We start from the raw sequence: 19,823 nt of genomic DNA, 5'->3' as shown, positions 1-19,823 counted from the left end.
GTGCGGAAGCTCAGCAGCGTTTGGTGGCTACGAGGCCAGTACACGCAAATATGTTCACAAACACATCTCAGATAGATGATGTTTCGTGGTAACAGATCATAAAACTGTGGGTATTTTTTATTTTAAGTGCTTATTTCCACAAGTGCTAGAGCTAAAGCTGCCACGCTTGTTCTCTTGTAAATTTCATATTCAAATGTTCGAATCAAACGTAACAGACCTGCTCCACATAGTTACTCCCACTTTCACTGGGAGTTACACATTACAATACTAGAGCAGATGGGGGTCCCAAAGAAGACACAAAAAACACATCTTATCCAAAAGAAATGGGAGATAGTCAGACCAAGTCAGTTATTTGTAATTATGCCCAATTCAAAATGTGATCGACCCCAACAGACGCATGATACACTTCTATTTGATAAGCATCTGTGATGGAAAGCTGCAGGAACACCAAGTTTCTTCAAAATTAAAAAAAAAAATGTCACTTAGAATATATTTATTGAATTTTATGATCACTAACGAAACACAAATTGGAAAACAGATTATGAAGGGATATAATAATGATAATATGAGCCTGAATAGCAAGTAAAGACTAATTACTTCGTTGAGGATACTTAACAACTACAGCCAACATCAAAAGAAACGAATGTTGATGGACAGCGGGCTCCAGTGTCTTTGTTGACCTATCTACCAAACCTACTCCAGCCGTGGATTTTGCAGCCCTATAATAACATCTCAGTCTTTTCACCTATGCTCCTGACAAACACCAGTCATAATTCCTATGGCATCTGGATGGCTTGGTCAATTGAATGTTAACATACTGTATGTTTTTTGGGCATTAACTACAACATACTGTTATATAACAACACAACAACATACCAAATGCTGTTTGGAGAACTGTGTCAGCAGTGCCTGCCCTACAAAACAAAATCACAGTGCACACACTCATCTTATTTTCATCAATCAATGATTATGAAGCACCATGTGATCAGGGATGAGAGTTTGGATCCATTTGGATATTAGACATACACAGATGCAAAGCCTGCATTAGTCAAACGGGGCCCTACCAAACCTGATTAGAATGTAATGTGGGCCCTGCTTGACTTGCATACAAGGTTGGTTCTTGGTTACGAATAGTAAGTGGACCTGCGACCTCTAGCTGGTGGTCGAGTATCATGTTCAAGGGCACTAGGGCAGTTTTCGTTGAGACAGAGTGTTTTTCCCTTAATTCCCCCACCCACTTTTCCTAGTGTTTCAGTTTGGAGAATCAAATCAGCAACCTTCCACAAAACCTCTTGTCTAATCTCCAGCTTACACCCCCCCTCGCACTGCAGGGGAGGGACGCTCAGGCAGGCAGAACAGGGCCCAGATGCCCAGCCATGGATAAGGATTTTTTTTGATAGAGCCCCCACCATTACCTCACCCCCATCTCTTCTCATTCCCGATGCCTTCTCCATAAACAATGAAAAGTTAATGAAGAGGTAACTTAATGATGTAATGAATATGGCAGAGCCCAAGGTCAAAGCTGGCTACAGACTGGAGCTGGGCACAGGACGGGGCCAGGTGATAACACATGGTTTTATATGCCTCCCTTTCTTACACACAGACAATCACAGAAACACAGTCTCAGTGTGCATGTAGATCTTAATATTATGTCCCTGGCTTGAATCGTCTGCAGAAATGTGCTATGTTGCTTACATCTGTGCTTTTATATCTTGTGATGGAGGGAGGTCTGTGTGTGTAAGTGTGTGCGTGCATGTATATGTGTATGTATCTACATTTATGTGTGTGTAGAGATGGAGGGATAAGGGTGTTTGAAGTATTGTGGGTAGCTGTGCAGCTGTGTGTATTTGTGTGTTTTGCATTCTTTCCTGTAAACACAATGCAGTTGTGTGTGTGTGTGTGTGTGTGTGTGTGTGTGTGTGTGTGTGTGTGTGTGTGTGTGTGTGTGTGTGTGTGTGTGTGTGTGTGTGTGTGTGTGTGTGTGTGTGTGTGTGTGCTTGGCAGTAAAGGGACTTGTTCTGATTTTGGAGCTGGTGATTAAAAATTGAAAAGGTTTGAATGACACAGTTGAGGATTTGGCATAACCAGGTACGACCAATACTACCCCTACTTGTTGGACTGGAGGGCACTTGTGTTTGTGTGTGTGACAGTATATTTGGGTTACGTATGTTATGACTTTAAAAAGTGTAAACCAATTACACTTTAAAAATATATTAATTTGGTAGCAATGCTTCTACCTTGAGTTTGTTTTAGAACAGTTAGAAAAATCCTGGAGTCCATAGTGTGTCTGTCTGACAGTTGTTGGTCTTAAGTGTAAAAGTGATGAAAATTCCAGCCCAACATATCAGTTTCATTGAGAAGGGGAGCACATGATTAAATTTAAAAGAAAGAGGGGCAATGATATGAAGGAAAAGGAAAGGTGATAAGAAAGGAGGGAGACCATCTGAGTTCATGGTGTACAGCTTACCCAGCAGCTAGGAGCTCTCCATCTTCGATCTGTTTGGCCTCCGCTGGGCTAAAGAAGTGTCTGCGCCTCACTTTATCCCCTTATAGCCTCTCACACCACAACATACAGGAGAGGGGAGGAGGAGACTGAGAGAGGGTGGAGGAGGATGCAGAGGGAGACAAGTTGAGAGGAACCCTGATGAATATAATGCAAGAAGGAAAGAAAAAGAAGCAATGGGGATGGTGAACCCGAAAAGATACATATTTCACTAATGCACACACTTGTTAAAAAGCCACAGGTTTTTCATTGTAAATATTACCTGCAAAAAAAAACTTGTAACATTGAAAATATAAATCATTATGAATAAGGCATAAGGCTAGTTAACGAGCTTTGATAACTTACAGTATATATGTTTTAGAACGTAAGCTAGCTCCTCTTTTATTCCCTGTAACACAAAGTCTTAAATTTATTTAGTCTGGTGTAAAACTGTTTCTTTGGCTCTGCCTGTTGACCTTGACCCCCAAAACATGCATCTCTAGCAGCTCCACTAATAAGAAACAACTGTTTAAATATTCCACCTGCTCACATATTTGCCCTGTGTGGTCAGAGGCTCAAGTTTAAGTAAGGTTATACATCGCAGGGAGCAGATGTAGCCAGCAGCACTGACATACAGTGTAGAGATGGACATGGGTCAACCACCAAGGCTTCCTTTCAGAATGAAAATGCTGTGCTGTGTTGTAGACACCACCTTTCTCAATTGGATCCACAGAGAAAATAAGAATGTTTCTTCATGTGTTTCCCATCATGATGATTTCACCAAGCATTTCATACAGTGCAGCTTTTTGTAGAAGCATTGTAAGGTCTTGTCTCCTCTCTGCGTAAATATGTGAATTTGAGAAGAGATAATTTGTCTCAAAAATGTAACTCTTAAAAATCTCGAATTGGACAAACACAATTTCTTTTAAGGCGGTCCAGTAAGAAACTGGTTAGGGATCTGTTATTGAAAGTTGACAGACTATTTGAAAGGTCATATTTTGATGATGAGAAGTACGTAGAGTGAGCACTCATGCCTTTCATGCCTTTCTTCAAGATAAAATCATTCTACTTTGTCGAGTCGTCCTGTTGTCTTGATGAAGATGTCTGAATCAATAAAAGCGGTTGCAGACCTGACACTTGGGCGAGTGAGAGGGAGGTAACTAAAAGTCAGGCTCTGAGATTCCAAGATTTTGCCTTCGGCCAAAAAAAGAAAAGAAAAGAAAAATAACTTTACCGTTGTCATTAGAGTAGTTATCATGCATTAGCTTGGAGGTATAATTTGGGTTGTTTACTATAGTACGTGAACATTACTGTCAACCTGAAAACAAGCCAAACCTCAATGAAAACTTTGGCAGTTCAATAATGTTTTGCTTGATAATCTATATGAAAAAAGAATGAAACAAATCTTAGTGATGTATAGCCCTAATTTTATTAATACTTGTAGGAGGTGGGGTTCATGAAGCACGTTTTTAGGAGATTGGATTGTTCTTCCTTCTTGAATTTATCAGTTGGTCTGTTGGTCCATCTACTGATGCAACAGGGAACAGAGAAAGAAATGAGGTTCAGATGTTGTTCATTTGGTGGAAATAACACTACAGTGACTTTTTCTGCAGGCAAAGAAAGTTGGCTCTTTAGTCCAAGCAGTGTATTTCTTGCCCATTGATGTAGAACGGGTGAAGTGTGGCCCACCTATCTACTGTAACTCAGTGATCATTGGGTCCTTTTTTACTTGGATATGGATTAAAAAGGAAAGTCGTAGCCAGATTTCAGAAGGATGAAGCTGCTGTACAGTGTGTTAAAGTATCAACTGCAAGTTGTTTTGTCTTCAATCCTCGAGTCTACGCTGTGCGTTCCTCTTTTATTGTAGGTCGTGGTGTGTGAAGTCTTTGTAGATGGCAGTGCCCAAGGCATCAGTCACAGAGTCCCTCTAACTAACCCTCCATTGAAATCCATGTGTTGAAGTGTTTTTGGTGGCTCAGGAGGCTGCAGCATTGCAGCTTCCCTTGCTCACAATCTTTATCATGAGTCTCTCCCTCTCGTGCATGTTTTTGCTGTCAATCTTCTCTGTGTGCTAAAAGCAGAATATACTTAACTTAGCATCCGCAAGGGAATCTGTGATACATCTGAAATGATAATGCAGTGGTACCATAAGGAACTACAGATATTATATTTTAAGCATGGGTGCTGTATTATTATTATTATTATTATTATTATTATTATTATTATTATTATTATTATTATTATTATTATTATTTTAAGATAAGAACAGAATATCTGCTGTTTTATAAAGGTCAGAGAACTGCTGACCAGGACCGTTTTGAATATTACATACAATCACATTGGTTGCACTCTCATTTAAAAAACCCATAATGTAGCTTGAAAGCGGTTTTAAGACGTATTTATCCTTCGTGTATATCTCACCCCAAAGATAAGATAAACATGTGCTTTGTTGTCTGGTTTCAATATAATCTGTCTTTTGCCAAGCCTCAAACTCTGCAGATGCCGTCACATACAGAGGAAGAACAAGGCCAATCAGAAGTGCAGGAATGTGTAGACATTTTGCTACTAATGTGCTGACAGCATACACCAGTTCAGCCATTCACTTTTAGAATCTGGTTCTTTATAAGAACACTGTATTTATTGTGAATTCACAGTGGACTGTGGTCATATGTTCAGCACAGGAGGTCTGCTCTACAAAATTATAAAATGCAACAGCACACTGAACATGTGGCATTTGATTGGACACTCACATTGCACAGTTTGATCTTCTAAGTTCCATTGTTAGCCTGCGAGAAACACCTGTGTAGGTTGAGTGCTGTGTTAACTCTGGGTAATTTTGACAACGTGTAAACACGCAATCTCCCCATCAAATTCCATTAAACTCTGCAAGAACACAAACACACCACACTCCAAAAAGAAGCCCCCAAGCAGCGGCATTAAACAAGTGCTCTCATTTGGACATAAATAGTGTGATCGTACTCTCGTAAATCATGCTGAGATTGTACATTTGGCCCGGGAAAAGGCTTCAGGTTCGCACAGACCTTCTGTAAACAGGTTCTCCTCCAGCCTCTCACAACTTCAGCGTGAGTCAGTGGATGTGTGAGACTCTTGTGTTTGTGTGCATATGTGTGTATGTAAGGTTACCGAGGCTTGATCCATTTTAAAAGGAGTCTTGCTGTAATCAAAAACAATAACCGCTCAAAGCATAAACTCTTCCAAAGACCCCCTCTCCCCCCTACGCACTCCCCCACCCTTCCCTTGAAGTATGAAATAATATTCTGTGTGTGGGCCCTGGCCGAATGCTGAGAACGCAAACATTTCACAATAAAGTTGTTTAAATGAAGGCCTTGGCATAGATGGCTGGGAGATAAAGGACATGCTGCGTTAATTACAAGCGCCCGTTAAAATAAACCACTGGTGTAAAATATGACTCTCTCCCATTCTCTGGGATTTGAACCTATAAAATGTCACAGAGGTGTGTACCTCACATGAGCTGTTTGGAGACCAAACACAACAGCAGCTCTTCTGGTTCATACACTGACAGACAAAAAAGGGAAGAAAGAGGGGAAAGGGGCAAGATCAACACAAAAAAAACACACACACACAAAAAACAGAGCTCTACAATCAACAAAGAAAGCAGTGTTTACTCTGCATTTAAAGACTTATGAATTTTTCTCGCCCCCGCCTTGCCTTTGCGTGGCATTAACTGAAAGGGAAAATAGCCCAGTTAAGCACCGGGTTTATTATTCTTCAAACTCTTGTCTGAAAAGTAATATGCTTTAAAGGCACAGTAAATGTGCTGGTGCTCTCCCCCCTGTATCTGTTTCAGCGGTATGTGTGTGTGTTTAAGTGAGTAAAGTTACATCGCAAAGAGAGGCAGGGAGATGGATTATTTTTCCTGAAGGATGGACTTAAGTTTCTGCTCTTTGCTGCTGGGTGGCCCACTCCTCTTTAGCCGTGTTAACATAAGAATGGAGTGGTGGCCACGGGGTGAGAGAGGGGAAGGAGGGGTGGGGTCGCCGGGTAGCCGGTTTAAATTATTCTGCGCCTCTGCTGCTGCATAGCAGGAGCTGTTGTTATCCACTTAGAACATCAGACAATTTGTTCCTTCTCCCTCTCTCTTCTCTCCCTCTCTCAACCCTGTGGGCGTCTTTATTCTGGACCCTTTGTACCAGTGTTATGTTATAACGCCTGTCCGGGCCAGGATTGATCCACAATCCCTTCCACTCTTAGGCCTCTCCTTATCCTGCAATTTTAATTCATGATAACTGCTGTCGCTTTGAAATCTGCTCAGATTTTAACCCCTTCAGAAAGTCTAATTTTTTTCCGTACTTGATTCGGCAGGATGATGTGTTTTACCTCAGACTCAGACAAACTAATCAATCCCCTGTTGTAGTGAAAGACTCTGCCCCTGTGAAGATTACCTCAAAACCCTAAATATCAAAATGTTAACTCTCCTCACCGCGGGCTGTCATCCAAGCTCAGTGACGAGTGCGGTGACGCTTGCAGGCCCAGATGAGGAATGCAGTTATGAGGAGATGTTTGTATACATTCAGCCTGTGCTTTGGAAAGCAGCGCTGGTGGTTGAGCACAGCTTAAAGACATCTGGATGCGATGAAATGCCATTTGTCTAAACAATCAAGAGTCTTACCAGAGCCACCCAAAGTGTGCTGTGCTTTTAGTACATACTTGTGCAATGTGCTTCAACAGAAACTGTTATTGACAAATATTTCATTGCGACAGCCTCATGAGATCTCTTTTTTCCCTTTTTTTTTACATCATTCCAGCTCTCTGCTATAAACATAAAGCATTTGTGACTGGTGTGTTCTTGAGGATGGATGAGATGCAGTCAAGTTCATTTAAAAAGAGTTGGGGGGTGGAAATGAAGAGAGACATAGAGCCGTAGATTAAGACTGACACGAATCAGTGAGATTGGAATCTAAATACTTAAGATAATATAATGCTCATTCTTCTAACTGAAAGAAAAGAAAAGAAAAAAAGGCGAATAATAACCACTCATATCTCATGGTTGACCAACAGCAATCGGTTCATCAAAGCATTCCAGAGAATTGGAATTAACTTGTCTCGCAAAAGGTACAATATCAACATGTCAGGATGGATTTTCTGTGCACGCAAAAGACACAAATTCACATGACAAACACCCAGAAAGAGAATGAGCCATCATGTGTCAAAAGAAATGCCACACCTATAGATTTATTTCCTCCTTAATTCCATTTAAACAAATGGTGTGGGCAGTCACGGCAGCTAGTGCTCTGACTATAGCAGTGGTGTGTGTGTGTGTGTGTGTGTGTGTGTGTGTGTGTGTGTGTGTGTGTGTGTGTGTGTGTGTGTGTGTGTGGGGGTGTTAGTGAAGGGGCAGGCAGACATGACTTGGATAATAAGCGTCATGGAATCTAATCAGATTTCTAAGAGGAATTGATTGTTGTGAGGCAGCCGGTGCAGGAGTGGGGTTGACAATAAGCTGAAATTTAAGTGTTAATTTTTATGCTAATCCTCTGGCATCTCTGTGTGATGCAATTTGGTCCAGCAGCCCCTCGACTTTGCGGCGCAGATATGAAATTGTCCCGTGCACAGAGAAAATGTCAGCTTGCCAGACCCTGAAAGCTTGTAATTTATTAGGTATGTTTCTATTAGTATGTGTCACAGTTGTTAGAGAGCCACATGCGCAGGCAGGCAGCCACACCACCTCGTTCTCTCCCTCGCTTCCTCTCTCTTTCCCTTTATCTCACTCTTTCTGTCCCTCTACCCTTAACTTGCCTCTTCCTCGTCTTCCTGTCACCAGCGTCTTCTGCAAGTATTACCGTCCACTTTTTTAGTACACATGCACAAGTACGCACACACACGCACACACGCACGTACGCACACACATGCACACACGCACACAAAGGCACACACCATGCTTGTTCTTAAGATGGTCTCGGCTCAGTGGCTGCTACACTGGGGCCTTAATGTATTATCATATATCGGGTGGTCCTTGCCCCCTGGACAAAAGGCTATTTAATACAATTTAATGACATTCCCAAAGATTGGCGGCGGTGGCGGCGGCTGGGAGGTGGGGGTGTGGTGGTGGGGAGAGAAGAATTTAAAAAAAAAAAAAGAAAGGCAGAGGCCCAGATGAAAATAGCATCTGTGTTTTTCATGGCTCACCCATGCAAACATTGCAGTGTAAAATGTGTGACTTTCCATCCTCTTTCTCTCCCTCGCTCTCTATCTGTTGCTGGCTGCAGAATCAAATCTAGTTGGGGGGCTTGATAAAGCTACAGATGAATAGACTTTCAAAATCACCTTCTATCAGGGCCTTGGCAGGCTGCCTAAGATATCCAGTTGTCCTCTTTACTCTTTTAGTTTAGTCAAATTAATAATGCAACAAAGTAAAGATTCCGCCAGAGGGTCCATCAACCTCTATTCAGTAGGTGTAGGTGTATTTAAATTCTATATATAAAATGTTTCATTGTAACTGGCTACATCTGCCTTTCCTGTGCAGTATTCAAATTGCAAATCCATGCACAAGGGATTCACAGGAAATGTGAACATGATACAGAAGATCAAAGCCAGGGTATGTGCAAGTTTCACTTACAATGGGCAAAACAAAATGGGCCCGACAATGTCTCCTAAAAATTAGGTGCACATTTTTGAAACAGCAAATATGTATTAAAAGAGGTACCTTGAAAGTAGGATGAGCATTTATAGAGGGCAAAGTTAATATTGACATTTTTTAAATGAAATAGATCAAATGAAAAATCTTTTATTTATTTTTAAGATAGACAGCATGTAATCAACTATTACCATATTTTGGTTCTCTTTCCTAATGGGCATGTCACGGATTCTCCCTAATTCCACTGCCATGTGAATGGGTGTAAAACATTTGTGGGAGAAATCTTACGAAAAATAAAATATTTGAATTCATAAATGATTGGGTGAGTACAAATGGAGGACCTCTCAAAGATAAGGTTACACCCCTGGCTGTACCTGAGAGACTTGGCCACTCTTTGTAACTCAAAGCATTAAATTAATATGTGTGATACTCATTTCCTGAGTAAATACAACAGTGGTCAATAGTTAAAGCTTAGTGCACCAACAGTATTGCAAGTGAATAAGCAGAACACGTCACTGTAGCCCCCATCCCGACATTGTCCTCTGGAAAACATGTTTCTATGCAACTCAACTGAAACAGAAAACACCTTTTGTAGGACATGTAATCGCTGGCTGTATTATCTTCAGAAGCTAAATATTTTTGAATGAATAAAGCTCCGGTTAGTAACCGCAGCCGAGTTGCCTGGAGGTTGTTGGAGTGGATGGTGGGCGTGCAAAGTGCAAAACTGTCACACCGATGAGAACGAGACCGGGGCTCACATCCACAGCCCTGTCAGTGGTAATAAGTTGAAGTATCAAAAGTGCTTCAAGTAGACATTTAAAGATAATGCTTTTGCTTAAATTATAAAACAGTGTATGAAGTTGCTGTGCTTTTTAATGTTAAACCAGACCACAACCTTTCCCTAATTTGGCAGAAAACAAATATGTCCACTGGTAACATTTTATCGGTATTTTCAGTTGGAACATATTTGTAACAATAACGTTTCCTTCAAAACATATTTTCCTTCTCAGTTTAGTTGTATTAATAACCTAATTATTAGGACAGGGTGCCCCCCCACACTCATACACACACAAGCTATTAATCACCTGTTGCAACAACATTTTTTGAATTTTGATTAAACAGTGGAAAAGTCAAAAGTGCACTATATGTAAGTATACTATTACAATTTTTTTTCTCACCATCGTCTTTCTCAAATTTAATTTTTTTGCTTAAACCTAAGCACACATGCAATGTAGAAAATACAAATGCAGAACTTTGTGGACTGTGGAAATGTTGCCAGTGAATAGCATCAATGCAGCGGTTACGTTTCCTCATATTTAAACAGGAGGCGATAGGATTTCGCTTGATTAGTAATAAAACGCTGCTGCCATTACAAGCAGTAACCACAGGTGTCACCAAATGAATCAGAATCTTAAAAATCTTAAGAATCTTAAAATAAAACCATTAGTGAGCCCTGTGAAAGGCTGTCGACCTGTCCAAGATGTACCCTGCCTCTGGGCCAATTCTATCTGTAGTATATGCATATCTCTAAAGTAGCCACTATGCTGTCAAATGAATGGAGTCCCTCCAAATCATAGCATGAGATAAAACTACTTATAAAATTGAACTCAAATTAAATTTTCCCAGTAGTAAGTACTGGTAATCAGTGTTGGCAGAGATTCTCATCAGTAAGGAACAAGAATTGTATTCTCCTCTGCTGTATTTTTTCTCATCTCCCTCTTTATGTTTAAACACCGCTAACATCACTGTGCTCCTTGCTCGTGTATTGAGTGGTACTAGAAAGCCAGTCAAAACCGTACTCAGTGGGCCCAGAAAACACAGTGAAAGGTTTGGATGCAATTCACATATAGGTCAATTAAATGCAACAACATCTGCTCTCTCCCTACCATTTGCATATAGCATTCATATGTTAATGATGTCCCTTGTTTTTTTTTCACATGTGTGTATGTGCATATGTGTTTATGTGCGCTATTTGTTTCTCTCTGTGTGTATATTTTTTTCTGTACTTCCTCCCCTCCTCCCAGTCTCTTTGTATCACCAAACAAAAAGAGATGCAGAAAATTTGGATTCATACTTCCCTTTTAGAAAAAAACACAGATACGCCCGTCCTATTTTCACTTCCTCTCGCCTGACGATTAAAGGGGAGGTTAGACGAGTGCCACAGTTGTTCCATTGCTGTGCCCCTGATTTCGACAAGAAGCCCCTTTAACGGCAAAGAAGGCAAGGCCCTATCTCTTCTCCAAGCAGCTTAATGCTTTATAAATCAATGATGACACAGATGGACTAGCGATAATCTATTTAGAATGCCTCACAGCAAATATTGTTGTGCAGATGATTAGACAGACAGTTATTTTAACTCAGACCCCTAAACCCAATCTCCCGCTTCTCATGATGCTCCTCAGATTTATAGTGGTAATTTGGGATTTGATATTTTCGTTATATGAAATAAATTTGGCAAAAAAGAGACGTACAAACACGTAGTAATTAAAAGTGAAATCAAGTTGTGGCGGTGGGGTGTGTGTTTCTCTCTGTGCATGTGTGTTTAAGATAGTTTGTATGTGTGTGTGTGTGTGTGTGTGTGTGTGCGTGTGTGTGTGCGTGTGCGTGTGCGTGCATGTATTTGGGCAGCTTGAGGGACAAAAGACATGAGGAGGTTCTGGTGTCTGTGCCAAGGCCATAATAATAAGGCATGTTTCTTTAAAGAAGGGGAGACAGACCTTTAGCTGAATTATATCTCCAGGGTATGTGTGTGTGAGTGTGTGTGTGTGTGTGTGTGTGTGTGTGTGTGTGTGTGTGTGTGTGTGTGTGTGTGTGTGTGTGTGTGTGTGTGTGTGTCAGACAGTCTGGTGACACAAGGGGGGTTAATGGCAATCCAGGATCTCTGCCCCTTTTCATGGTCGATGGGTCTCAATTTGGCGTGCAGGGGTGGAGAGGAGGAGGAGAAAGGGAAGAAGAGGAGGAGGAGAAAAGAGCTGAGGAGGAGTGCAAAAATGAAGTGGAGGTTGTCAGACGTGGCAGCTGCTCGGAGGCCCTGATAAATATAAGCCCTTATTGATCGGTTGAAAATGAAAGATCCCCGAGTGGCGTGCAGTATTTAGCTTCTTGTCTGCCTCACGTCAGCGGTGGCCTTGCCTTGGAGGGATAGATTTTCAGCTGTGCCTCCGGGCACCACAGCGAGCCAGCTTTGATTTCATCTTTAACCTTTTTCTGGCTGCATTCCCTTGACCTCTGCAGTGTCGCTTGCTGAATTTGTTAGATTTTCATCTCGACATTGACCCCCTGCCCCACCTCATCTTCCTCTTCCTCCCCACACGTCACTGTCTTCTCCATCCAGTCCACTCTTCACGTCTATATTTCATTATCACCTCTGTTTCTAATCTTTCCCCTCCACTGTTTCTGCTCCTAGGTGGTTCCAGTAAGCAGTAGTCAGTCGGGAGTGACAGCGAGAGGCCAGTTGATCCTGACAGACACGTTGGACTCCATTATGCAGTTGGGGTGTTAAGGTAAGCTCACACACAATTCATACCTTAACCCGCAGCAAATTGTTCTCGACTTGAAGATTTTTCTCATTTTTCCAAACCCTGTATGATATTTGCTTCTCACACTGTAAGGATAACAGAACAAGACACATACACATGAATAAAAGCACACAAACACTCACACACTCCAACTGTTCGTCATTCACTCACCATTTAGTCTTATCCCCAAAGGCACTCCGTCTTAAACCAAAACACACACACGCACACAGAGACAGTCACACAGCTACAGTACACTGCTTGCTATGTGCACAGACAGAACTTGTAACAATCTGGATTGTGATAATCTATGATAATCATCCACCACATGCCACCTAAAAACGCACATGGGTGGCATTCAACACCCACATTGGCACATTGCTTCCACGCATCTTGCCTCCCTCTGCTGCTCTCCCCAATGTCACTACCTCCAGCGTCAATGTCACTACTTTGTTCCTTATTTCTTTTTTATGTATGAGGAGGCTTGCACTATAACACACCGCGGAGTGGGAAATAGGAACGAATCTTGAACAATTTATGTTTGGCATTAGTGTAATTGAATCCCACTCATATATCAAAGAAAGAAAGTTGCGAGGTGTGGGTGATATAAATGCAAGCTAGGGATCCATGAAAACACGGATCTGTCCCTCCTCTTTTCCTCGTCTTCGGAACAATGTCCCCCATCTCTTTTTTTATTCTCTCCCTCTCTCCCCTCCTTTAGCTAGATGGATGATAAATTCCCAGCCAGAGAGCCAGCAACAGCTGTTGGCAGACAGGCCTGATATGAGAATAGCAGCATAGGATGAGCAGGCATTAAAAATTAATATGCTATTTAGCCTAGGTGTATTTTAGGTATTTGACATTTTCATGTCCGGGACAGACAAAATTTATTCATAGTACAGAAAAAAATAATAAAATTAAAATAGGTAGAGAGGAAAAAGTAGAGGGAGGGGGAGGAGGAGGGGATAAGGGACACGTAAGGAGGATGCAGGGAACACTAAGTGGGGTGGAGGGAGGGTTTGGCAACACCCTTTATGTAGGTAGAAAACTAGAAGGCTGATAAAGTGGAAACTGTTGTCCAGCAAAACTCCTTTATTTCTATCTACTAATGGAGGAATCCCCTGAAAGATGAGTGGATGAAGGTTCAATATTCAGCCTAACACTTACATGTTGAAGACATGTTGATACAATATCCTCAGCCGAAAACCTGTGTTGTTCTCCCTAGCTGTGCCCATGTTTCATCACTTAAATAATTGCTAATGGTGCATTCACACCAAACGCAAAGCAAATTTGTCACGCGATGAGATTTCATACAAAGTCAATGCAAAGATGTAAATTTCCTGTCACTCGCCCCAAAGTGGAAATATTTGATCTCGAATGAAAAATGTGCGTGACACCAAAGGGATTCAGCGTTGTGGATGAAAATCACCGAACGCAGATCCCGGCACTGACCCAAGCTAGCAGGCCATCAAAACGGCCACTGTTCAGCCTGAGGTAGCACTGGACACGGCAGTCATCCAGACTCAGCTCCTGGAGAAGAGGGTGAGATTTTACCGAGCTCTGCGCACCTCTGGATCGATTTTGTGATCCCACACATGTCGGCGCTGGCTTCTCTGGTGTTTCCACAACAAGTACAATGCAGCTATTGTCACTTCAGCCGGTAGTTCACCCAAATATTTTTGGGTTGTGTTTACTCATGTTGCTTGCGCGAGTACCCCGAGTAAACACAAATGATCCTGCGACCCAAATATTCACTTGCATTTGGTGTGAACACAGCATAATACCCATATGGCAAATAACGTGTACCGAGACGTTACCATCACAAGGTCCACTGATGTTGTGTTTCTGAAGCTTCCATACACATCTCCTGGCCTTTCTCAATGCATGGAGTTGCCCAGTTGTCATGGAGATGGTTTAGGTGTGATGGAAGTATATAATTTAGTCACTTGATAATAGGTAGTTGTACATGGGGGAGGGGGTGACAGCCTGCATTATCTCTGACCAAAATCCCACACCTGGTTATGTCATAGTAAAGTAAGTGGAGCCTGTGATGAGATTTTCTTGTCAAACCTTAATTTATCGTTTACCAACGGGCAAGCTTGTGCATGTGGTGAGACTTGACACCAAAAAACCTCTATGGAAGAAGGTCAACTAAATGAATTGCTCAACCAAGCATGTGACACAGGAGACTGATGCACGCATTTTCCTTTTTTGAGTAACAGTCAATATCGGTTTATTTAAAGGTAGAGTAAGCTATTCTGGAAAAGGAAGTTGAAAAAATCCACCCCACCCTTCAATGCTCATTCAGAATCTCGCAGTTTAACTCTGCGGTCTCACTTCTGCAGTCAATTTTTGTCATTCATAGCAGTATTAGGGCATTTTTATTCTTCCGACCTCCTCTTTGGACATTTCTCTGCCACCTCTCCTTGACAGTGCAGCTAAATCGTGTAGTATACGATAGAGTTTAACTCCATGCACTCGTGGCACTTAACATTGCTGCTGCTTTCTGGTCTGCCCTTCCAATCATTACTGACAACTCTATATGGTGTGGTGACTGGAGGGTGTGGAATATTACAAAAAGGATGAGGGTTTGGTTTAAGATGATTTATCAAGGGTTTTGGAGGCTGATGTTAGAACAACTCTCTTTGTAGACATTTCAATAACAAGAAGAAGACTTGATGTGAAGACTATGTTTGTTCTGGTTGATACTGGACCTCTAGCAAGATAACAAAATGGTTGCTAATGACTCAATGTCCGTCCAAGAACAAAGAGCCCATAACTCAAGCCCAAATCTGAAAGTTTTATTCCGTTTTTCTTAAAAAAAAAAAAAAGAATAACACTCAAATTGAATTCAATTTTACAACAATTTGCTCAACAATATAAACTTTACATTCTGTTCAGTCATAAACATCATTAAATATATCTTCCAAAATACACCACACATGCAGAAATGTTGGCATTAATTGAAACCATGCGTTTTTATGTTGGATGTACTCTGGTCCTGAATCTCTGACTGCCAGGATTAAGAAGGCCCTGTACGGATACTGAGCCACTCTTCTGCCGTCAAACACAAGACCCCTGGTGGTCCAGACAGTAAAATGTACAAGTCCCATGCTGAGCCATGCTAGGACCTCTGTTTCTTTATCACTCCCTCTCTGCTTCTCTCACTGTCTCTGTCTCTCCCTCTCTCTCACTCCTTGGTGATTAATGGCTAATGCTGCTCTAGTACATCTCTATATCCCTCCTCATCCCTCCCTCGCTAATCGTTGTGAAATCTTAGACATGGCCTGGATTTGGCCTCCTGGAGAAAAAAATGGGGATTGAATGAGATTGCAGGAAGGGACAATTTCCACCTCCCACAGCATCCATATCTTCTGTTTTTTTTACTTCTGAATTTCTTCTTCCACATATCTTTACACCTTTACTCCTTTTTCATCAAGAGGAAGATTTGGGTCAGTCTGGTTGGGTAGAGACACTCTCATCCTCTTTACGACATCTGGGTACAATACAACTCTATTACGGTTTATGACACTTCAGAAAACAATTTTCTACAAATCACAATTTATGTCATGTCTAGGAGCAGCGTGTAATGAGTAGATAGTACAATGTTTTCTTGGGAAAATGGACAACAATTCATATTTCATTCAAAGTAAACTCTGACATCATATAATGTAAAAATATACATTTGGGCTCTATTTAGGCTACTCTATATACTGATTTAAGGTATAAAATGTAAAAAAAAAACACTCACCTGACATATAATATACAACACGCACTGAACACATTTTCAGTCAATTAATTAGATACAATAGGTTAATATAATTTTTTACGTATTCCTTGCACTTGATAAAACACATATTTTGTCATCCAGAGAGATTTAAACTATGGTTTTTATTTTTATTAAATTGATTGAAAAGACAAAGCTTGAGGCATTAATGGACCAGCAAGAAAAAAAAGTGGTTTGCATGCCATCTCATACTATCAGTCAGCACTGTATTATTGATTCTGTCCCTGATCATGATATTGTTGTCAGAAACATTAAAAAAGTTCAGCACTTGACAAATTATAAGTATCAATCAATCAATCATCAATCAAATTTTGTTTGTATAACCCATATTCACAAATCACAATTTGTCTCATAGGGCTTTAACAAGGTGTGACATCCTCTGCCCTTAACCCTCAACAAGAGTAAGGAAAAACTACTAAAAAAACCTTTTAACAGGGTAAAACGAACGTAGAAACCTCAGAGAGGACAGGACGGACAGACATGCAATAGATGCCAATAGGATCAACCAATAAGTGACAATGGATTTAGGATATGTTGCCCTTAATACTTTTTCATAGTATTCAGTCTTTGAACTTGTCAAATGAAATCAACTTGATTGATTGTTCCGTATATATATAGTCAGTGAAGGACCACTGTGAAGGGAAGATGTGGTTGAACTGACCATACTCTGCATGTTCAGTCAAATTGAAGCTGTTTGACATAACCATCCTAACTCAATCTCCACTTAGCTGTGAATGTGATTGGCCTCTGGGATCTTTCTCCAGCCTTCCACTGATTTCATGGCAACCCTAACCCTATGAGTCAACTTCAATTAGTAGATAAAGATCCTGAGATGTGGTAAAAACCTAAAGAAAAGACAGTAGGTGGAACTTGAGTTAAAGTTACTTTGTCAAACCACTGTTTACAAGGTCAAGAATAGTTTTCGCACTCAAATTGATTTAATATTTGTATAGCCTAGTGTATAGAAAACAGGAGTGGATAAATAGATTAAATGGCTGACAGGCCTAAAATGTGGTGTAATCACAAGCTCATTGCAACCAAAGAACTGTTGTGACAGCATCACAACAGAGCAACATTAGTATCACTTCTCGTTGTCTTTATTCATACCTCTGGTTCAGCAATTAGCCCTCTACCAGCTCTTTCCTGTTGCACCCTCATTGTCTGCTAATTATTTTTATTTCCTTCAAATTTTCTTCCTCTTTCACCCTCCCTCACATCTTTTCCCCTCAGTCCCCACTGCTTCCACACTCAGCTGAAACTTCCTGTCGCCATATAGCGCAGCGCTTCATATACGCTGACTGTTATTACCTTGGGGAACGTTTAGCAGCTTCGTGTTTAACACCATAACCTCCGCTACATTGGCAGTGGCAATGGAGAGAAAAACCTGGGAGGTGGAAACTAGAGACGGCTTGTGTTAGGCGAGCGTTCGACTGATCACTACGATAAAAATGACGAGAGAGAGAGAGAGAGAAAGAGAGTATGTGACAAGACTGCTTGATTTCAACCTATTGGATGATCAATGATTCTTAAGGGGAGGGATAATTTCTTGCGATATGTCTCACTACAAAGTAAACAGAAATCAAAGCCCTTCAAGCTCTGAGACAAAAGCACTATATGAAAGAAACTATCTTAACAACACCTTCATTTCTGCTCTTTTTTCCCCCTCAGTACGTCCCATTGATTTCACGTAACTGGTGTTAAGTGAAACTATTTGAAAAACAATGGATCCACTTGACTTTCTGTCTCAGATTGTCTCCCAGTATAGTCAAATAAAACCTCTAACAAACCTCTCCTTTGCAGTACTTGTGTTTTTACGATTCTTAATTATCTTATCTGATTCTTTTTGATAAGCACTCGACACATTGAAGTTAAATTGAGGCATCAAGTTAAGTTTTCTCCCCCTCTTCCTGGGAGTTCACAGTTTGTGTTGGAGTGTGGTTTTTAATGTTTTCCAACGGCCAATATGCCTTTGGCTCTGCAGCCTCTTGGTAGATTACTATCAGTCCCGATCATTCAAATACACCCAGCCTCCCCTGACTAATATATTGTACACAACAACGATCCCCCGCCTTGCCCCAGCAACCCTCACTGCTCCACACTCATTCCCCTTCTCCCTGATAGGGATCTGTGGACATTGATGTCTGTCTCATAGCAGTTTTAGAGGCGCAGGGGGCACAACTTGACAGATAACAGGACGACTATCAAAGGAGTCAAAATCGAGTCATGTCCATGTCCATCAATGTGCTGTGATGAGCGTGCACAGGAGAAGAAGTGCACACACGTGGACAAAACACTGACAGCAGCTCAGGGAGAGACGGGGAAGGACTGTTAGATGATTACCAGAAGAAAAAAAAAGAAGTGTGTTCAGGGGGATTGGGCTCTGAAGACAGGAGCGCTTTCTCACACACACACACACACACACACACACACACACACACACACACACACACACACACACACACACACACACACACACACACACACACACACACACACACACACACACACACACACACATATCCATCCGTTCAGGGAGGTTCTTTCTCCGTCCCATCCTCCTCCCAGGATATCAAGTTGTAATTGATATATGGGCTTGGCTGTCTCTCCCCTCCTCACTCACTCATATACGTGTGTGTGTGTTTAGGGCGACTTATCTAGATTTCACCCGTGATTCTTCCTATTGCCCACTAACCAGCGACTTCCCCCAGCGGGATGGACAGAGATGGATGAGCTGAGGAGAAAAAAAGGAAAAAAAAGGTCCATCATTCCTCAAAAGGCCTAATGTGTTATCAAAGTAACTTCCAGCGTATTAGCAACAAGAAGCCCCAACCCCCTCATATCCTCTGCCCCCCCTCCCAGCGCCCTCCACCTCCCTCTCCTCCTTTGTGGCGTTGCTCGCTCGCCTCGGCAAGCTTCCTGAATTAAACTGCCGGTTTCCTGTTCTTTTATATGCACGGCCACATCTGGGGCGCCCGCTCGCAGGGCCCCGCCGCTTAATAACAATCACCTTCCCTTTCACTCGGCCCTGATTGTTTCTAATTCGCCCTGACAGATAGTAGCTGACAAGCCGCCCGCACCTCCCTCCCTCCGTGACCCGAGCTCACTCAGCACACTTATAAGGCCTGTCATTTTTAATATTTGATTTTCACTTCGTAAAAAGTTATGTGTTTTAGAGCTGCCACAGCCACCATCGCCACCCCCCACCCCCTTCTCCCCAGTTGTATGATGAAATCTGTATTTAACTGAAACCACGTAGAGCAGCCATTCCTCCCATCCCTCTCCTTTCTCTGTCCTTTCATCTGTTTTTTGAGCCTCATGCTCTCCGTCTTTCTCCCTTTTTCATTAAGCGTCCTTCTTTCTTTATCTCTTTCTGCCGTCATTATTTCCAACTTCTCCTGTCTTTCTGTCTCTTTTACTCAATCT

The 19,823-nt window shown here is 41.7% G+C and overlaps 1 protein-coding gene across 5 annotated transcripts in view; it reads left to right on the top strand.

Annotated features, from left to right (window-relative positions):
- znf536 (zinc finger protein 536) overlaps positions 1–19,823 on the top strand; it is a 216,072-nt gene that overhangs the window by 64,178 nt on the left and 132,071 nt on the right. For all 5 annotated transcript variants that reach the window (XM_035157635.2, XM_035157645.2, XM_035157653.2 and 2 more), the window contains one exon: positions 12,505–12,601. The gene's annotated coding sequence lies outside the window, so the exon portion shown is untranslated. The remainder of the gene's footprint in view (positions 1–12,504; positions 12,602–19,823) is intronic.

This window comes from Hippoglossus stenolepis, chromosome 1 (assembly GCF_022539355.2).
Source record: "Hippoglossus stenolepis isolate QCI-W04-F060 chromosome 1, HSTE1.2, whole genome shotgun sequence".
Classification (NCBI taxonomy): domain Eukaryota; kingdom Metazoa; phylum Chordata; class Actinopteri; order Pleuronectiformes; family Pleuronectidae; genus Hippoglossus; species Hippoglossus stenolepis.
Note: the sequence above shows the minus strand (reverse complement) of the source record. Positions and strands in the feature narration are given on the sequence as shown.